The sequence below is a fragment of the Etheostoma cragini genome, chromosome 5 (assembly GCF_013103735.1).
Source record: "Etheostoma cragini isolate CJK2018 chromosome 5, CSU_Ecrag_1.0, whole genome shotgun sequence".
Taxonomy (NCBI): domain Eukaryota; kingdom Metazoa; phylum Chordata; class Actinopteri; order Perciformes; family Percidae; genus Etheostoma; species Etheostoma cragini.
This window is the reverse complement of record NC_048411.1, coordinates 3,414,962-3,435,185: the sequence shown is the minus strand read 5'-3', so window position 1 is coordinate 3,435,185 and position 20,224 is coordinate 3,414,962. Positions and strand designations below refer to the sequence as shown.

The window sequence follows — 20,224 nt, the reverse complement described above, 5'->3', positions numbered from 1 at the left end:
CCCCCCCCCCCCCCCTCTTTCTTGCACGTATTTTTTTCTCCTTTCCTTTAAAAGTGAGTCGAAATATCAGCAAGGGGTCAGGGCAACAAGTTGGCCGATCCAATTTGTGACTCCCAGGAGAAATTAGGACTCCCGCCTGTTTTGACTAAATATAAACAGCAGGTAGCTGGCAGTTCCACTTACCATGCGACCGCGCTACCTCTACCTCTGTCAGTGGCACATTTGAGTCATCCAAACAGCAGCGAGCAATCAAGATCTGCCAGAGTTGGAGTCTAAAACCAAACCCTAAAAACACTAAATCACGGCAAATCTCCTATAGCCTCAATGCACTCCCTGTGAGGAGTCCCACATAAACCATAGAACCATCCAGCAAGCACATACCACATACATTTGATCTGTAGTAATGTGTGAGTATATTTCCAAAAAGGGGGAAAAAATGAGTCAGGCAGTTTGAGGTGGGTAAAATAAACTGTCGTGTCAAGCTAACATGTCACACAGATGCATATTTCCAGAACCGCGTAAAAAAACATAAACAGATGATAACAGGTAGTTATTTATGAGTTCTCACTACAAAAACACAATAACACTATACAACGCCAACACTCATAACATGGTTGACCGTCCGTTTTGATTTTTTAAATATTCATTTATTAGAATCATTTATTTGTCATTATAAATGATTCTGAAACTTTCGGTCGGGTTCTAGTGCTTTGTATCACATTTGTCCATAAAGTTCTATTTTGAGCATTTCCACTTATTGATCATAACAGAGAGACTGCGGTCCCCATGCTGCACCTCCACTCAGTCAGAAAGCATTGCAGGACCAGGTTATTTTCTTCTTAGTAATGTCAGAACATGTATTCTGGTTCACATTTAATAACCTAATATATAATATCCTTATTTATATAGCACATTTCAAAACCAATTTATAGCCATAAGAATTTAGAAAATGTATACATCACATAAAGGCAAAATTGCTTTTTACTTTACATTGTTATCTACTTTTTTTTCTTTTTCTAACATGTTTTGAGAAAATTTGTGAATTTACACTTATATATAAATAATACATTAACTTGAATACAAGGACAGGCGAAAGAACAGGACACAATATAAGTAAATGATATGAATCATTTAAGTCCTACTCGGTGGTCAAAGTAAAATTACAGAAGCTTTTTCAGCCTGCAAATTGTTTTTCAATGGTTAAATATAAATACTGTAATAATACCACATAATATTAGCCTATTGGTCACCCTTTACCCTGCTGTCATACTTCTGTCATTCTTTTTCATCTTTGTGTGTACTTTTCTACTTCCAATTGTATTTATATTATGTCACCTGCATATTACATATCCCTAAAAAGAATATTATAAATTATGTTCTATGATAAATATCCACTTATCTGCCTCTAGTTGAAAGTGCCTCAATAATTGAGATCTGTAATATCTTCACTCCTGTCTCTGCACTTCTCAGACCTGCATGCTTATGATCTTCCATATATAGTAAAACCTGTGACTGGCTTGCAAGAGCCTGTGGCTGATCAGGTGTCTCTTTAATTATGAATGATGAAAGAGAGCAGTTTGGATTTTTTAGAAAAATCCACAGCTGAGAAGAGTGAAAACCGAGGCATGCAACACAGATAGACTGTGGGTATCAGATAAGACACACTGCATACATTACACACAAAAATGTACACAAATGTGAACTTGTGAGGCTCTGCCAGCAGTGAAATCCTACAAAAATCCCAGTCTGGTCTACAGTATTGTCACCTCATGGCAAAGAGCTTGTCTTCAGATCTGATCAAATAAATAAAAGGACAATGTCTCTAAACTACAGTCCACAGGATGCGTAACGGCTGCGGATCGGCTCCGCTGTGTGAAGGCTCCGTGCCCCGCCTTCCGTCAACACCCACCAGGTCTGGATTTGTTGCGGAACTGCTGTAGCCATGACTGACAGCTGAAGTCTTGAGGACCAACAAGGTCTCGCAAATTCATGTAGAATAAAACCACAAAACAACAACAGTTTGTTTCCATCCAGAGGTATAGAGGGGAACCACTCTGTGCTGCGTTTTCAAGGTGTAGTGTAGTGAAATATGATCCAATCCATTTTATTTGGAAAATCATAGGATGTTTTATTTTGTTTCTGTGCTCAACTTGCTGCCCTGCACTGCAGCATCTGTGTGCTGAATTTCTGCGGAGCTCTCCGGCGTCCGGCAAACATAGAAGCTCTGTGTGTCTGCTCCGGAGGGCGTGCGGGTCGCCGGGGCTGGGACACAGCTGTTCCACAGTCAGTGGAAGTACACACATTGACTTTAATGGACACCAAATAACTTTACTAATTACTAATCTTGTGGAAATTGGGGGTCAGACATGTTTCACTCTGGTCAGCTCTGGAGAAAAGTATTGTTATTATTGTTATGGATGGATATATATTGTTATAGATTTTAACTGCAAAAAAAAGAGAATACATTAACATATGTTGGCGGCATGTGCCAAACAAGTCGAGGAGGAGGGAAAACAGCAAGAATTTCTTTTTAGCAAAAGATTTCCTAATCATTCCTGGGGACATCACCCCCTGGTGGTGTCTCAAGCTACGTAAACTGGGGGTATCTGCAGCTGCGGAGCTACTTCCATGCCAGACAAGCATCTGCCTGAGTGCTTCCTCAGCTCTGTCTGTGTAAGAAGAATACAGTGGGGAGCTTGTTACACACGACTGTTTCAGCTCTTTCTAATTTGCTCCTTTGCCATTCTCGTCCCCTACATCACTCTCTGGTTCCCTCCTTCAACGTTGTTCTCTCCTGAGCTCCCTTTTTTCCTCCGTCTATTAGAAGCATTACTGAACTGTGACTGAGTAATTTAAATATGGCCGTAGGATGCAAAACACAGTGCTTAATTAGCTTGTTAAAAAGGGAGGGAACCATAGAACTTCCCTCTCTCTAACACCCCCACAGTGTAACCAGGTGTAGGCCTTCAAGGTGGCACAGAGGTGTTGTGTTGTAACCTCAGGAGGAAGAGAGGCCAAGTTATGGGTGGACGCGCCCACTGCAGGCATCTGCTTGTCATCATTTAGACCCTGGCTCCCATTAACAAACACAGACAGGCATGCACAAGCAAATATACGCAATCTACTCAATCACGTAACAAGGCAGTCCAATGGGGACAACTCCATTCTTCAGAGGCCAAGTTAACCAGCGTCATTAGTCTTGCTTTGCTGCCTAATTGGTCTGGCGGAGGCACAGGGCCCGTTGTCCATCCTGACTGAGTACTTAACCCCTCAACAGAGCACACTGCAGTGTATCCTACACTGCTACACGAGTAGCACTATATCTAAAATACACAAGTGTATTTTAGATTGAATACACAAGTAAATTAATACACAACTGTATTTTAGACTGAAGTGCACAAGTACACAATAGAGTACACAGGTGTGTGTGTGTGTGTGTGTGTGTATGTGTGTGTGTGCGTGTGCGTGTGTGTGTGTGTGTCTCTGCTAACACCCACAATTACAAAACAACTGCAGGTGTAACTTGCATTCAGCTGTATCTATTTTCAAATAGACGAGCAAAACATGAAATACAAAAGAGTTCAATCAAACTCACATACATACATACATACATACATACATACATACATACATACATACATACATACATACATACATACATACATACATACATACATACATACATACATACATACATACATACATACATACATACATACATACATACATACATACATACATACATACATACATACATACATACATACATACATACATACATACATACTAGGAGACCTGGTTTTTAATGCAGCCAGGTTGATAAAGTTTTAGTTTAACAGAAAGAAAATGTTAAGAGGTACAGAGATATATCTTTACAGCATTACAGATAAGTGGCACTACAACACTTTATACAGAGATATTTCAACTTAAAGGCAATTTAGTAACACTTTTGTCTAGTTTGCATTACCACCAATCACATTGTGTTGAATACTCTTGTGGGGGAAAAATAAGTATTTCTTCTACAGTGGTGTTACCGAATTAAAAGTGTAGTGTGTGTATAAGTGCAAACGGCCGTGCCTTGTACTCCATCACTCTGATCTATCGCATGTCCTGTTGCCCTAGCGCCTATAAAACAATGTGAAAGAAATGTGTGGAAGCATTTTAGGTTCGACACCATAAATATATATACAACTTTTTTAAGTTGTGGAGTTTTTTATGAATTGATTTAAATTATTCACATGTTAGTTGTCAATTGTTTGTACTTTTTTATTTTACTGAGTCAATCTTACCAGGAAATAACTACAGACCTTGCAACTAAAGATGCCCTAGCTCTACATCCAACATGGTATCCATTGATTATTTCCTGACATGCGTTCCAATTTCTTCTAGGGGGTGTCAGATGATTGCATGGCATTAAATAATACCAACCCTGACAAGAAAACACTTATCATGGGTGTAGGGAAACCAAAACAAATTAAGGCTTTACATTTACTGTGAGGGATTATTTGGCTAAAGCGATTTTTTAAGTTTGTGTTAATTGTTTTCATACTGTACAAGACTGAATGGAAGTAAATGAGTTCTACTGAAGAAAATAAGTCCTCAATGAATACACCAGTCGTTTCCTGGGTACAAAAGAGTACACTTCTGTACACTAGACGATATAAGTAGCCTAGATGGTGAGAGGAGAAAGTTTGGAAAGTACCACCTTAGAGAAAAATCTCCATTTCCAGTGTGCCCAATAATAAAACACACCCAAAATAAAGGAAAATGTTAAAGAAAAAAAAACTAATTTGGGCAAACACACTCTTGCTGAATGCTCTGTTCCTTTTATAATGGCACTTTAATAGCAGAACCATCATACCTGAAAGCAGCCAATCTGACAAGGAAAGTACTGCTACAACAAGCAATGAAAGACAGTTAGATTCTCCTCAATGTAAGGCCAGAAATGGAATAACAGGAAAAATGCATGATAGAGTCAGAATCCCTCTGTTAAGTCATGTACTGTGACTGTCATTAATGATAATAACGTCCTTAACGTCACATGTCAATACCTTGTAGTTTGCAATGTTAAAATCTGAAATTTGACTCATTTTAGGCAATTCATACTGTAGGATAAATTTGCTTTTAATGGTAGCCGACAGTCTCGCAGTCCAGCAGAGCAATGTATAGCACACCAGCACCATGCAATCACAAAGCAGATAGTGGCCACAAGCACATATAACAGCAGCCCTCATCTCTAAACTGCCACATTGCGTTGTTGGCGGCTCCCGCAGCACGTAAGCCAAGTCTCCGCGAATCTCAACTCATCCATTATACTGCACTACTATTAGGAGCTACAGTAAAGACCCTTAGAGACTGAGCTATCAGCTGTAAGTGGAGTCAAGTCTCCGTTTTAAGCACCACATTGATATTGCACAGGTAATTGGAACTCCAATGTCACAACTTTGTCTGAGAGACTTACATAAACAAGTAGAGAGGAGATATTCCATTTATCTTACCTTGTGCCGAAGCAGGACACATCATTATACACAGAGCAGTAAGTGTAGTGGTCTAACTAGACTTGTATATTTGGGAAATGGATGGAGCTGTAGCATGTCCATGAAAGAACCCCAGCTCTTGTAAGAGCTGAGAGGCAGAGGAAAGAGAGAAAGAAGAGAAACCAAAATCTGAGTCAGTTGGACTGTTTCTTTAGTATTTAACTTTAAAAAGGAGTCTTTTAAAGCTGAACAAGACTGTTCGGAGCATCTCTTGAGAGACTCAGATTTTCTAATTCTTCCGGCAAACCATTTCACATTTTCTTCCATATCTAACAACCATTCCCCTCGGATTCTTCTTTTAACTCCTAATTCATCGGAGCAAAATGGCTACAGTTGGGGAAAGCCACTTGAGTGTCAGTGGTATTGTGCCCCTGAATTTCAAGCTTTCAGTACAGCGCAGTTTGCACAGAAAACCCTGGTTGACAATGAGTTTCAGACAAAGGTGAAAAGGCAACAAAAGCGTCTGAGTTAGGTTAGGGCCCAACAATAGTGCCAACAAGAATGTTTATGCTGCATGATAAATGCATTGTTATGGGCAGTCTGCACACTGAGAGGGTGAGTTTTCTCTGGACGTCTGAAGGTTGTCACAGTCCAGTAAATGTCCCCCAGAGGGCCACAGGAGGGGGTCCAAAAGTGCCAGCAGGTTTACTGCATTGTTCAGAAGAAAGCCAGCTTCTGAACAATGCAGAGAATCTAATCCAAGTCGTGCCTGAGGACGAGGAGAGGTAATTCCTTTCATGAGTGCGTGTCACCAATTTTTAATGGGAAAAAAGTCTACATACCAAACAATGGATACGCTGATTATTGCACTGTAAGGGTACACAATTATCCGTAGAATAATTTTCTATATGCTGTGATTTATGTGCCATTTGAATGACAATTCTAAGCATAATGTACAGTGTATTGTCCAACGCTTTGCTTTCAGATGGAGACAGGTGCACCAAAGCCCGCCATGGGATGGTTCACTAGAGACTCAGATATCTAATATTAGACATCACACTTCATAATTGCTGCTGTTGAATGCATTCACTTATATACACTGTATACAGCTCATCCCGTATTCCTTTGTATTCTCTTTTTTATGTCAGATTGTGTTTGAAAATGAGACAAAATGTCTGCCAGTGTTCACCTCTCCAGATGGGTCTAGGTGTGAAATTGATTCGTATCCAACCTTTAAAATAATACATTTTCCACAACAATTTCAACAAAATTCTGGGGTTTCAGGACTTAAGCATGCAAAACCTGTTGTTGAAGGAACTTTAATGACTGCCAACCACCTAATGCAGCCCAACAGTACTTGTAAATAATCAATCTTTGATTTGTACTACTTACAGTTCATTATTTTTTTATGATGTTTACACAGCATCATAAGCATTTTACAGAAAATGCTTATGTTGCAATGTTGCGTATACATTTTGGTCTCAACTTGGGTTTCAGAGAGCAAGTGCTTGAATCTACTTATGCTTTTCATTGATAATGTACTCAATTGATGGGACTCTAAAATTTGCTTTGCATTCTCTCTGACAATTACTATTAAAGGGCTGTACAAATAAGTACATAAACTGGTTTTTGAACCATACACATATATACGTAAGTATAATCTTTCCAGTATCATACATTCGGTTTGTAATGGGTATTTTGGATTTGAAGGGACTTTCTTTCACATTCAGCAGTAGCTACACTTTGCCTTTAGCCCTCGACCCCAATATCAGCCGGCAGAACTATGAGCTATTCACCACAATTCCTGAGCCAGCATTTTCCAGGCAATTTCATCAAAAACTTTTCTTTGACTGTATAAACAGCAAAGCTTTGCTGATCTCTACCTTTTGGAGATGGAGGTCCCTCCTCGGAGACCCCAGCCCCAGTTTTTCTGCCTTCCTTGCACACATACATTTATACAACACAAACAATACACAGCCGGTGTGAATCCCGCTGGTCTGGGATAGGGTCAAGGAGGTCATACTTCCTGGGCCCGACTGCTCCCAGACACTATGGTGGAGCTTAGTGTCACTCCACCTCACACCGTGTCAGCATGTAGTGACAGAGCAGACAAGACAGCCCCCCCTCCTCTTCCTCTGACCTGCTCTTGCTCTTGCTCTGACCTGCTCTTGCTCTTGTTCCTACAGTAATTCCCAATTGGTCCAGCAGGCGTGGGATGCTGAGTGTGAGCTGGGATGAAAGGGGGAGCAGGGGCAAGCAGGAAGACAATGGATGGGGCAGGAGGCCAAGGAAATGGGGAGACTCACCCGCTGGCCTGTGTTCCTGTCTTGTCTGATCAGAGACATTTTAGATCTGTTCCTACCACCCGCGACCGACCTTAAGTGCCAAAGATCCCGGTCAGTGTTAATGGTCACTCCCTCTGCAGAACTATATTGAACAACATACATTTGTGAATATAAAAATAACACAGGTTCAACAAGTTCACAAGAAAAGCAGGAGATAATAACAAGACATAATTGTATGTTTGCAAATTCCCCTACATGCTTGCTGATTAAAAACCAGACCATAAATAAAGGACTAATCCCTTCCTGTCCACTGCCTTTGTCTCCTCTGACCCAGAGAGCTGTCAGAAGAGCAGAAAGGCCATCAAACACGCCCACTGAGAAAGCTGACATGGACCAGTGACCATGACCTGGGCCTTGAGACAATGAACTGGCCAGAGGGAAGTGTGTGTGGGGGGGGGGCAGAGATGCCTTGGAAGCCAAGTTGAATAGCACAGAAGGAGTAAAATCAAAAGTGGCCCAGTTTGGCCAGAGATGGGAAAAATGCAAGACAGGAAGCAAAATGAATAGCGGAGGGTAGATGCTACTTACAAGGACGGGATGGTTTCTACCTGGCTGTCGTCTTTGCTAATGCAAGTATGCAGACATTTACTGTCTGGCTGCTTGAGAGATACATTCAGAGTCAAACAATAAATAAAAGTACATCCTTTCCTTTTAGTTTCTACTGCCTGCCTTCAAAAATGAATGGAAAAGGCCATCTCTTTAAGGGAGAAGAGATGGAGATTATGACAACTTGAAGGCCAGGTGAAAGAAAGGAGGGAACAGGGAGGAAAGGAAGCAATGCTGTATGGAGACAGCAGAAAGACAGGAAGGGCAAAAGACAGAACAGAGACCGGATTAAAGGAGTGTCACGGCCCTGAGAGTTCATCATGCATCTCGACCCAATATCCTCTGCTCTCACCAAAGATAATAGAACGAAAGCAAGTGAAACCACAGGAGGGAAGGGAAAAGACACGGACACAACAAGCAGATGTGTCGTCTGGCCTGCGCTTAAATTAATCCTCCTCCCTCACCCTGCTTTCTTCCTTTTATCAGTCAGAACAAAGGGACCTGCTTGTGTTATAGATCCAGACAACAGAGGTGGCTGGATGGTGGAATCGAGTCCTTACTGAGAGAAGGGACTAGGAGCGGTGGGGGTAAATAGGGGATTTGGGGGAGATGGGTGGGAGATGTGGCTGAGTATGGGCCTACGTGCCAGGTCAGCCTGGGTCTAATGGCAGAGGAAAGATGGGAGATGAGAGAGAGACGGTGAAGGTTGGGGGTTTTGGGAATATGGCTGGGCTCAGAAAGAAGGAAATCAAACACTGGCTCTCACAGAGCACAGACACACTCACGGGCTTAGCAGTGTGTCTGAGCTATAAGAAGAGGGAGGGAGAAAGACCAGGGGAGGCAAAAAGTGAGAAAGGGAGAGCAAGAAACAAACAAAAACATTTTGTCAACTGTTCCAAACTTTCATTTTTGCATGTTTTGTTTGTCTGATCTTTCACACGATTTTTTGACATTTCCCAACATTTTTACGTAATCATTTAGGACAAGCCTTAAAGATAAGTAGGAGGAGTTAATATTGAGGCCAGACAAATGTTTTGGTCTCCAGTTCGCTCAATATACTATGTGGCAAATTAAATAACAGGAACCACAGTACCAGTAATTACTAGGGCTGTGTACCGGAACCGGTTCCACTATGGAATGTTATACCTATGTCGCTCTCTTGGTGAGGCCTAGAATAGGACTGTATTTAAGATCATGCAACAGTACAAACATGGACGTAGCTTTGGTATGGTTGTGTGTGTGTGTGTGTGTGTGTGTGTGTGTGTGTGTGTTCCACACTGGACCAGCACCAGTGTGCCTATAAAGCCAACAGGTCAACCGCCAATGCCATCAACACAGCCCTGCACTGTGCTGACCCATCTTGAACATCCTGGCACCTATGCAAAACTGTTGTTTGTGGACTTTAGCTCTGCCTTCAACTGCATCATCCCGAGAAGAAGTCCAAGGTACACAGCAATAACATCTGCAGATTTATCCACAACTTCCTGACAGACCGTCCCCAGTCAGTTCGCCTGTGCTCCCAACTTTCCTCCACCCTCAAACTCAGCACTGGGGCCCCCCAGGGTTATGTGTTGAGTCCCCTGCTCTACACCTTATACACTCACAACTGCACCCAAGCTCATAACAGCAATCTTTTGAATCAAGCTTGCGGATGACACCATTGTATTAGGACTTATTCACAACAATGATGAGTCTGCCTACAGGGATGAAATCCAAAAACTCTCCACCTGGTGCTCCACCAACAACCTTTCTCTCAACACCTCAAAGACCAAAGAGGAGGTGGTAGACTTCAACAGAGAGAGGGCTGACCCTGCCCCGGTCTACATCAATGGGGACACTGCAGAGAGGATTGAGGACTTCAAATTCCTGGGGGCATACACAGGACATCACCTGGGCAACCAACAGCACAGCCCTTGTGAAGAAAAAACAAGGGCAGCGGCTGAACTTTCTCAGGTCACTCAACAAAATCAACCTCTCCCAGAAGCTGCTTTTATCCTTTTACAACTGTTCTGTCTAAAGTATCATCTTACACGACATTCTGGTGTGGTTCAGCAGCCGCACTGCTGGCAAAAAGGTGGTGGACAGAGTTAGGAAATCAGCACAAAACATGATTCACACACAGCTCCTCTCTCTCTTACTGACATATCCCACCAGATGCCTGCAGCGGGCAAAAGACATAATTAAGGACTGTTCCCACCCAGGTTACACCCTCTTCACTCCGATAGCATCTGGAAGGTGTTACAGATCTTTCCAGGGTCGCACTTGCAGACTTTTGAATAGTTTTTCATCCAAGTGCCATAAAACACCTGAATTCACGACCCATATGGACTGCACTGCACTTTATGGGCTATGTCTTCTTTTAGCTACTTATCAATTCCTATAATTTATGTACTTACTTATTACTGTGTTCATATTGCTGGGTCTCTTTTTATTATATCTTAACTTATGTTGTGTGGTCATATTATGTGTCACCGCCATGGGAAGTGCAATTGATATGTTATATGCAATGACAATAAAGGCATTCTGTTCAAACATGCTGCAAATACAAACAACACAACCGAATACACAAATGTGCCGCAAAAACAGAAACGATGCAGAAAGAAAAGCGCACAGATAAACAAAAACAAATGCACCAAAAAAAAAATGACGGAAGTTCGCCAGCCTCTAGGGGAATTGATAAGTTAACAGCTGGACTTTTGACCTCATGTGCTCTGCCTTTTTATTACAAGTTCACAGACATGACTCTGCTGATTTAGCATCACCTGTGACTTGAGCCAATAAATTAGAGACACACCCACCAAATGAGAAAAAAAATATCTCAAACATAGCGTTAATATTTAGACTATGATCTCAAAGCAGCTGCACGCCGTTCTGAGATTTCTTTCCGTCTCTCAGAGGTGTCTAAAATCAAGCTGTTGCACTTAGCGCTCCCCCTAGAGCCCTGGAGAACTCCTGTTGTGTAATCTGGATGCAGCGTTTTTTTGTTGCATTTGTTTTCTGGGGATTGTGTGCTTTTCTTTTTGCATCATTTCTGTATTTGGAGTAATTGCAACGTTTCTGTTTATGCAGTGTGTGTTTCATTAGTTTGCAGTGTGTTTGCCCCTGTCGGCCACCGTAATCCCTGCTGATATAAAAAAAAAATGTACACGCTCCGAAACGGACATAAAAATATCACACTTTCTCTGTAGTCTACCGTTAGCTAGCTAACGTAAATGTAGGCTGCTTTAAAATTCCTTATTGTCCTTCTGGGCTCACCAAAACGGACGTAAAAGCGTGTTAACCATTTACTGCAAGTGATCGCTAGTAAACATATTACACTTGCTCTGCTAGTCTATCGTTAGCTAGCTAGTTTTCTCCTGTGCAGGACATGTCATAAGTCAGGAGAGGTGTTGTATCTTGCCAGAGGAAGCAAATATGGTTAAAAGTTAGAGTTTGAAGCTGGTTTAGTTAGCATACCAGCTCAACATTTATTTATTTGGAACTTGTTAATAGTGTAACTGTTATTTATTGATAAATCATTGTAGGTGTGTGTAGGTGACTACGGTTTACTTATTATATATTATATAATTACTTTAAAATGTTAATATATTGTTACACACATACACACACAAACACACACACTTCAAGAATCAGTTTTGCATTGGAATCGTAAAAATCCAAAGAATATCCAACCCTAGTAATAAATAATTAGTTTGATAATAAAGATTTAATGGTGGATACTTTAAACACAAAAAGTCAGCATTTTTTTGACACCTTACTTTAAAAATACAAATTACAGTGCTACAGTAATGAAAGACGGATGGGTGAGTGACGTCGCACAGGCGTTGGAAAGTACCAAATGTGGAAAACAATGGCAAACAAGCCAACGAACAGCTCGTCAGACAAAGATGTCTTTGATATCAGATATCACAGAGGACTAGCCAAAACAAGGCTGGAAAATGACGTATTTAAACCAGACTCTAGTCCAACTGTGTGTGTGTGTGTGTGTGTGTGTGTGTGTGTGTGTGTGTGTGTGTGTGTGTGTGTGTGTGTGTGTGTGTGTTTCATCTTCTCCTGCTCCCTTCTTTGCCTAAATCTGCCTGTAACGGACATCATGAAGCCTCCCAACACTACTAGATTTTTTTGAGTCTTCCTGCAGTCTGAACAATCGCAACATAGGATCCCTGGTACAGACAGCTAGTGCTGATTGGTCCCTGCGTGACAGGCCCGGTAAACCCCTTTTTGACCTGCAGAGGGGCAGCAGATGAGCAGGGATGAACACCTACTGAGCTGGAGTAAGAGGCCACAACACAAGCCAACATACCTGTGTCTGTGCATTTGTTTAGTTACTAAGCTGTGTTTTTATCGTGTCTGTAACGAGGTGGTCTCTTATTCTACCTGTTTTATAAAGCTTATTTGGGGCATTTGATACCTTTATTATAGAGTTGACAGAGAAAATACTAGAAATGAAAGGATTGAAATATAAGGAAGATTTTGCAACAAAGGTTGTCGACTGGACTCAAATCAGGGATGTTGTAGTTCATGGTCATCACATGTCATTTAGCTGATGCTTTTATCCTAAGCGACTTACAATTGCTATATATGTCAGAGGTTGCACGCCTCTGGAGCTCCTATGGGTTAAGTGTCTTACTCAGGGACACATTGGTTGATGTACTGCAGTGGGATTCAAAGCCAAGTCTCCCACACCAAAGGCATGTGTCATATCATGTCATATCCACTGCGCCATCACCACCCTGGTCAGAGCTTTAAACCCCCTGCGGTTAAAGGATGCCCCCTTAATCAAGGTTATAATAGTCATTTTTGGCATTTTGTCACCAGTCAAAGCTCAGTGTTTAGCACCAAGAAGAACATATCTAATTTGTAGTTACGTTTTTTATTATTATTATTTAAAAATGTTCATTGCATATTGTGTCAATAATTCACAACAAGTTTAACAAAGCAAACATATAATACTTAATAATTAGTAATAATAATAACCCAGCAACCAAACTGGGCTAATGCAATCTGTGAGTGAGAAATATTCATTTTTATAGATTATTTAGTATCAGTATCTGAAGTTATTGGGCTTTGAATTAAAACACAAATATCCACCTGTCAGTGATGCTACTTATGATAAAAGTTTATTGATCTATTTATATATCTAAAGCTGTGCATCCAAATTAACACTCCAATCAGCAAACTAGCTAGTTTTCATTTGTGTAGACAAAGGCAATCTAAAAAATAAATAAAAATAGAACAACTGGCAAGAGTAACATAACAACAAACAGCAGCAGAGCGCCGACTTTTAATGTTGACTGAACATTATCAAGCATCAATTAAAAACTAAATTAAAAATACAGTGTGAGTTACAAACTCTGATACAGTATGTGCTGAGGCTGCGTCAACAAAAACAAAAACGGTTTCTCAGTGAGATGATGATCATCTGTTATACTGTGTTTCTCCTAATCTGGTAGGCATGTTGACAAGGTTTGTTGGCAGCATGTCAATTTAATGATATTGCATACAGAACCTCTTCTATGGCAAATGATCATGTCTACTACTGTATCTGCATGTAAACTATTTGCACTCTGTGTAAAGCACAAGCGTACAACTATACAACAAGCAGACCGACTCTGCTGCTTCCCTCTGGAAAATAGTCAGGCCACGGCCAGATATCAACGGGGACTAAGAAGGAGCTTTCTGGTGTTGTTAGAGGAAAACTTTGATCAAAGTTATTTCTCCTCATCCATCTCTGACTCTCCTGGCCAGTCATAAATCATCTTCATTGTGCCAACTGTCAGGCTCAGTCCCATAGCCGTGAAGAGCTAATTCACCAGCTCTGAGCCGATCTCTGCTCTGCTGCCTCGCTGCATGGAAGAGACAAAATTGTTCTTTTTGGACTCACATACGTGGTCCGAACCAACATTTGGTAACAATCTAACATGACCTTGATTGTTGTTATTATCCTAATTAGTTTGCACAAAGAATTCAGAAGGAACATGTAATGTCTCCCGAACAGTCTAACAACACACATCTGTAGGTCAGGAGCCAATCATTGTGGCTACCCTAAGTTAGAATGATTGATTCCAAAGTGTTTTGCAATTAAAAAGGGGTCTTGCATATACTCCAAGAAAAAAATATATTCTACTCTCTTTGTAAACTGACATGCAAGACCCCAAAGAAAGCTCAAGTTGACACGAATGAGACAAAGCTTTTTAGCCTGTAACTCCCTCATGGACTAGAGTCATGAAATTATTTGCTTGGCTGCACTGAGTTCTGCCAGAGCGTATCTGCAATGCTAATAAACTCCATCGACACTGGCAGGTAATAGCATGCTACTGTAACTTTTCTTCCTCAGCTCAGCACAGCTCAATCCGCCTCGCCAGAGGCCTCTCCTCTACGAGTCCCCGTGGCTCAGAATCAGCAACTTTCAATCTCGGTGTGTTAGCACGCAAGAAGACGCAACTGTACATTTGGGACGGGTGATGAGACAAGCAGACAGCACAGCGTGAGAGAACAGCAGCGGCGGCATACACACACACACACACACACACACACTGTCGCACGTACAAACACACACACGTACAGTCTAATATCAGCTCAGTCCCCGACTCCCTTTAAGAGACCTGAGAGCCAAAGAGGGGGAAATAAATACTCTTCTTTATTACTGGGAGAAAGACAGAGAGGAGAGAAGAGGGGAGGAGGAAAAAGGAAAATAGAGATACAGTGCACACACACACACACACACATAGAACTGTGACTGGCTCTACCTGATCTCGCTGAATCCTATATAGCAGCGAAGAACTCTTTAATTCCACCAGTCAGCAAACCTCCCTCACCCCTGTCCTCGCATACACTGTCAGCTGACAAAGTAGAAAGAGAGCCTCCACACACTATATAATACAATAGTATAATAATATACAAACCATGGTCACATACCAGGATCTCTCACATTGTGAACCAAAGGATCCGTCTCTTCTTTATCTGATCAAGTGTTTGTTGAGAATAAAAACTCCACAGGGTAACCCTATTAACATTCGTAGACTAATCTTCTAATTAAAAATTGCACAGTGGCAACGTCCTGAGCTGCACAAGGTGAGCTACACTAGATGGAATAATGACTTCCCTGACAGCTTGATCAGATCTGAAATGTAGCGTAATGTCAGACCAAAGTTGTTTTTGATCTGAACGATAACACTGCTGTATCACATGGCGGGGACAAGAAAAAGCTTTGGGGGGCGGGGGGGGGGTGCTATCTCATATCTCTAAAATATCTCTTCTACTTTTAAGAGAACTGGTTTCCAAAGAAAACTGATATTGATAAAAAACTTTTTGTGATTTCAGCAAACTAATCATTTCCGACCTCTTTACAATAAAGCTTTATTTTTGTATAATATTTTATGTAAAATGTATTATTTTTGAGTTCTTCGCTCTCGAGTGTCACCTGTCCTGCAGGATTTTGTTCAAACTGTTCTTTTGTACACATGATCCCATTAAACTGCCATGAGAAAGTGTAGCCCTCATGCTAAATCTGAGTCATTACCGAGTTCCAAATTGTAAATAGCACTTACATCAATATCATAAATCGGAATTATGAGTAGGAAAATCAATCAAACATGGATGTAGTACTGTATTGGCATTTCACAGTCTAACTATCTATCTCACTGCCATGACATGAACAACCCCATGGGAGTCTTTTCCATCTCTACCATCCATCCCATATGACATGAATGCAGCATAAAATCAGCAAAACTCAGCAAAAAGGATCCAGAAAGGACAGCATGTTGCCTCTGCACATGTTGATATTTGCAAGTAAAGCCATGTGTAACAAAGGAGGCACGTAGCTTTATTCTGCCAAACCAAGGAACAAGGATCCTAGCTCATTGTAATCATCCAAGCCAAACTAGCTTTCATAACATGGAGAAAGAAACTATTGAAACCTATGTCAGTTTGGTAGGATGGAGATAGGGAACTCACAATTACGCAGTGAAAGATCCCCATTTTACCAAAGAAAAGACCACTGATCAAGTCGATTGCAATGAATAATGGCTGGTTGGATAAATGCACAATCATTCACAGAATCCCAAACTCCCACAGCATTAAAATGTCTACTATATATCACTCTAACCCTACCCTCTTCCCTTTGCTTTTTTCTGTTCTCACACCTTTCTTTTTCTATCAAACCAAATTGATTCACCTGACTTAACAATCCCTTTTGTTTCTTTTACACACTGCCAGACTCTCAAATAAGAGTGTGAGAAAGTGACTAAATCATCGTCCCTTGATACAAAGCTGTAGGAGGAGGAGGAAAGGTTTCCCTGACATAGTGCCATACAGAAGATTCTCTTGAGTCCAGGCCGGCTCTCTACAGTCAACATGGACTACCCCTCGTCAATTCCTGTGGTACCCCACATAGTGAAGGGAGACATGGGGAAGTTTACAGTATACACAGGTTGTGTGTGTGTGTGTGTGTTTGTGTGTGTGTGTGTGTGTGTGTGTGTGTGTGTGTCCAGCCATAGTAATCCCACGCTACTCTGGCACAGCTCCAGCAGACATGGAAACACCACAATGGATTACTCACGGAAGAGAGGGATTTACAGAGGGAGAGAAAGCGATCAATGGAGGAAGGTACAGTAAAAGGGAGAAGTACAGCAAAGAGTTTCCTGAATACCATTAGTGTGTGTCTGCACAGACACAGTCAAAGAGGGGTAACCAGTTTAATATTACCATTTCTATCAATGCAGTTCATATAAAGGAAAAGCTAGAAAAGGACAGTTGTACTTTTAGAAGAACTGTATAGCCACTCAAATCCCTTTTTCTTCGCAATGTAAGGGACTACAACCTACTGCAAAAACACCCCCTCCCGCTCATGAATCATAAATAAAACTAAATCATAAAAATATGAAGCTCATAAAATAACATTTTGACTGGAGAAAAAAAGGATTAGTATAATTTTGTTCTTAAAATCCAATACTTTTGCAGAGTTCTCAGATCTCACCAGTTCTCCTAGGTTTTTCCACCAGCTACTCTTGTACACACCTGATCTCGTTAAGGGCCCATGAAATACTGCAGCCTTTAATGCCAAAAAAGTCCTTCCACACCAGTGTCCTGGCAACCTGCAGATTTACACCCCGTAATTGCAATAATAAATGCAGTAGGAGTGTTAAAGCTGCCAATATGCAGTCCTACTCAGCCATAAGGGCAGAAAGTTTGTGAGTCATGCTGCAAGCTAAATTCTTTTAGATTACTTGGTATATTGGCCAGTAAGTATCAAGATTTCTTAGTAGAAATGTGCAAAAGATATATCTGGGTTAACTTAGTGTGTAAACATTTCATCTACCAGACAGCACTGACTTTATTTTTCAAGAGGAAAAATCTTGAGAACACTCTTTAATGGTGGTATTTCTGGAATATCAAATACCATTATCTCAAAAGTCAAGTATCAGTCAGGCTCTAGATTTATTAAATGTAACGTTTAATGTGCCAATGACAAACTGGCAAAAGTGCTAATGTTTTTCAAAATAAATAGAAAGAACTTTTCGACCTGTGACCGTGAAACTGCAGTACACATACATTGAGCTGGGACCTATGCATAACGCTCAAACCTCTAAGGTACACTGTGAAGGTTTGCGCAGAAATGGCTCTGTAAACCAATCACAGACTGAGACTTTAAACAGGATCAGGTAGTCAGAACAAGGCTGGAGCAAAGACTTGATGTCTTTGGGTTTTTGTAGTGTGCAAGTGTGCTGAAGCTGACAGTTTTAATAACGGAAGATAAAATACATCTCTCACACACAAGAAGACACAGTCAAAACCAAGACTCAAAGTCAAGGGTTAGCTAGCTTCCACACAGTTACAGTCACTAGCTATGTTTCCATCCACATGTTTTTTCCAAATTAAGTGATATTGAATGAACAAGGCCTTATGGAAACAGTAAAATTCGATGGAATTTCATGAATATCGACTCAAAGGAAATACGTTCGATCTCATTGGATTCTACCTTGATCAAGATTCGGCTTATGCGATAAACGCTGATAGAAACGTAATTTTCCGAATAAATAGTGAATTGTGATCAAGTTTGAGGTCATTTTATGGTTGCAACCCACTACAAAACAAAGAAGAAGTTTTAGTTCATTCCGCCCAGTATTTACGCTCTGATTACACACATGGCGGGTGTCAACAAAGACAGATGGAAGTGGACGAACGAGGAGACAAGAGACTTTTTGAATTTAATTTATCAGAAACTCGCGAAGGAAATGGCCGAAAACGGTTAGGATAAGCCGTGGGACGTCCTCCAGAGTAAATGGAAGGCACTTTTTTGCAAATGTTAGTTTCAATGTTGTGCGATGCAGTGTGAAAATGAATGGAAACACCTTAAAATGTCTGAAATCAATTTGATATACCAATTTGATTGCAAAACAGCATGTGACGTCAGTACCACACGTCTTTATTGGCTTTTAAAGCCGCTGGTTGGAAACACACTTTCACCAGCTTTATTCGCACTGTAAGTGGATGGAAACTTAGCTACACACGCGCACAACCAACCAACCACACACCCACCCCATACACCCCCCCACACACACACACACACACACACACACACACACACACACACACTCACACACCTGCCCACCAGGTTCAGCTGCTCCTCTACCTCCCATCCCACCACACTGACCTTCACCCGTCACACAAGCTTCAAATTTATTGCCGCCACGGCTTATCTGCCCACACTCGGCCCTGGCTGTCAATCAGCAGCAAGCCGCCTCCCCCTCTGCCAATCCATCAACGGACCGAAAGCACGGAAACACAGCGTATGGCACAAACACCGACATCAACAAAAAGTGATCCTGCGCCTAATGACTTTTGCCAAAATGACACATACTTAAACTTTAGGTATCGATCAGTAGTTTATACCAACTTCATCCTACACAAGGTTTTTCTGACAATGTAAAGTTAACTCAATTATTTTAAATTCCTTTAGGTTATATTAAACTCTATCTTATTTGTATACCCTGATCAGTCGCCTAAGCGCACAACTGGGCATCATGCAATATAATACAGGAGTAAAGAATGAATATGCAGTTAAAGCTATAGTGCGTAACTTTTTGATATGAATAAACATCCGTTACGCTACCAGCCATTGCTAAATGAGTTGCTACAAAGCTAATCACACAACACTCTCTTTATTTCTCAGTATAGCTATGTTCAGAGGATTGTGTCGTCGATGACTTTCCCGTGCAGAAACTCCAGTGACGATAATGACATCTTCTGAAGAATCCATCATGGTTTTTCAATCCTCCGTGTCCTCCTAAGCTGCTGGAAACTGCATCAAGGAGGGATGGGAGCGCATGCACCATCACCAAAGGCTGCGTCATGTGGACAGTGTTGTTGTCATTACTTAGAATTCCTCATGGGTGCGACATAAACCATGCACTATAGCTTTAACATTAACTCCTAGCAGAGATCATACATTACAAGTGAAATTTTTGAGCTGGCTTGCAGATATTAAAATACATAATATATACTGAAATAACTAATGAACGCTGTCAGCTTCTGGACACTGCACACCACCCATTTCCTAATGTTTCACATTCAGCCCAGAGTGTCGCTTTAAATTGTAAGTGATGAAGGACAGCCAACAGTTCTTATTAGTTATACTTTTAGTCCGGTGCAGGTATAGAAAGGTCAAATACTTTTTGTGCAGACATACACATGTGAACACACCTATGCTTCCAGTAATGCCTCATATTTCCATCCCTTCACATTGCTGTCTAGAAAAGTGGGGCAAATTCTCAAGGTAGTACAGCATGCTGAGAGCATGCAAGCGCACACACACACACACACACACACACACACACACACACACACACACACACA

General features: G+C 41.2%; 1 protein-coding gene and 3 long non-coding RNA genes across 5 annotated transcripts in view; 2 read left to right on the top strand and 2 right to left on the bottom strand.

The window, feature by feature from the left end:
* Positions 1-20,224, bottom strand: part of fbxl17 (F-box and leucine-rich repeat protein 17) — a 229,095-nt gene that overhangs the window by 190,666 nt on the left and 18,205 nt on the right. The gene's annotated exons all lie outside the window — the stretch shown is intronic.
* On the bottom strand, positions 11,609-18,069 carry LOC117944955. Its single transcript, XR_004656707.1, has 3 exons — positions 18,059-18,069; positions 14,496-14,498; positions 11,609-11,685 (listed from the first exon to the last, which is right to left on the bottom strand). It is a non-coding gene; the product is annotated as an uncharacterized LOC117944955 (long non-coding RNA).
* LOC117944957 lies at positions 11,610-18,483 on the top strand. The gene is made up of 3 exons (XR_004656709.1): positions 11,610-11,716; positions 12,190-12,191; positions 18,472-18,483. It is a non-coding gene; the product is annotated as an uncharacterized LOC117944957 (long non-coding RNA).
* Positions 20,034-20,224, top strand: part of LOC117944956 — a 21,136-nt gene continuing 20,945 nt past the window's right edge. The window contains exon 1 of the long non-coding RNA XR_004656708.1: positions 20,034-20,045. This is a non-coding gene — a long non-coding RNA (uncharacterized LOC117944956). The remainder of the gene's footprint in view (positions 20,046-20,224) is intronic.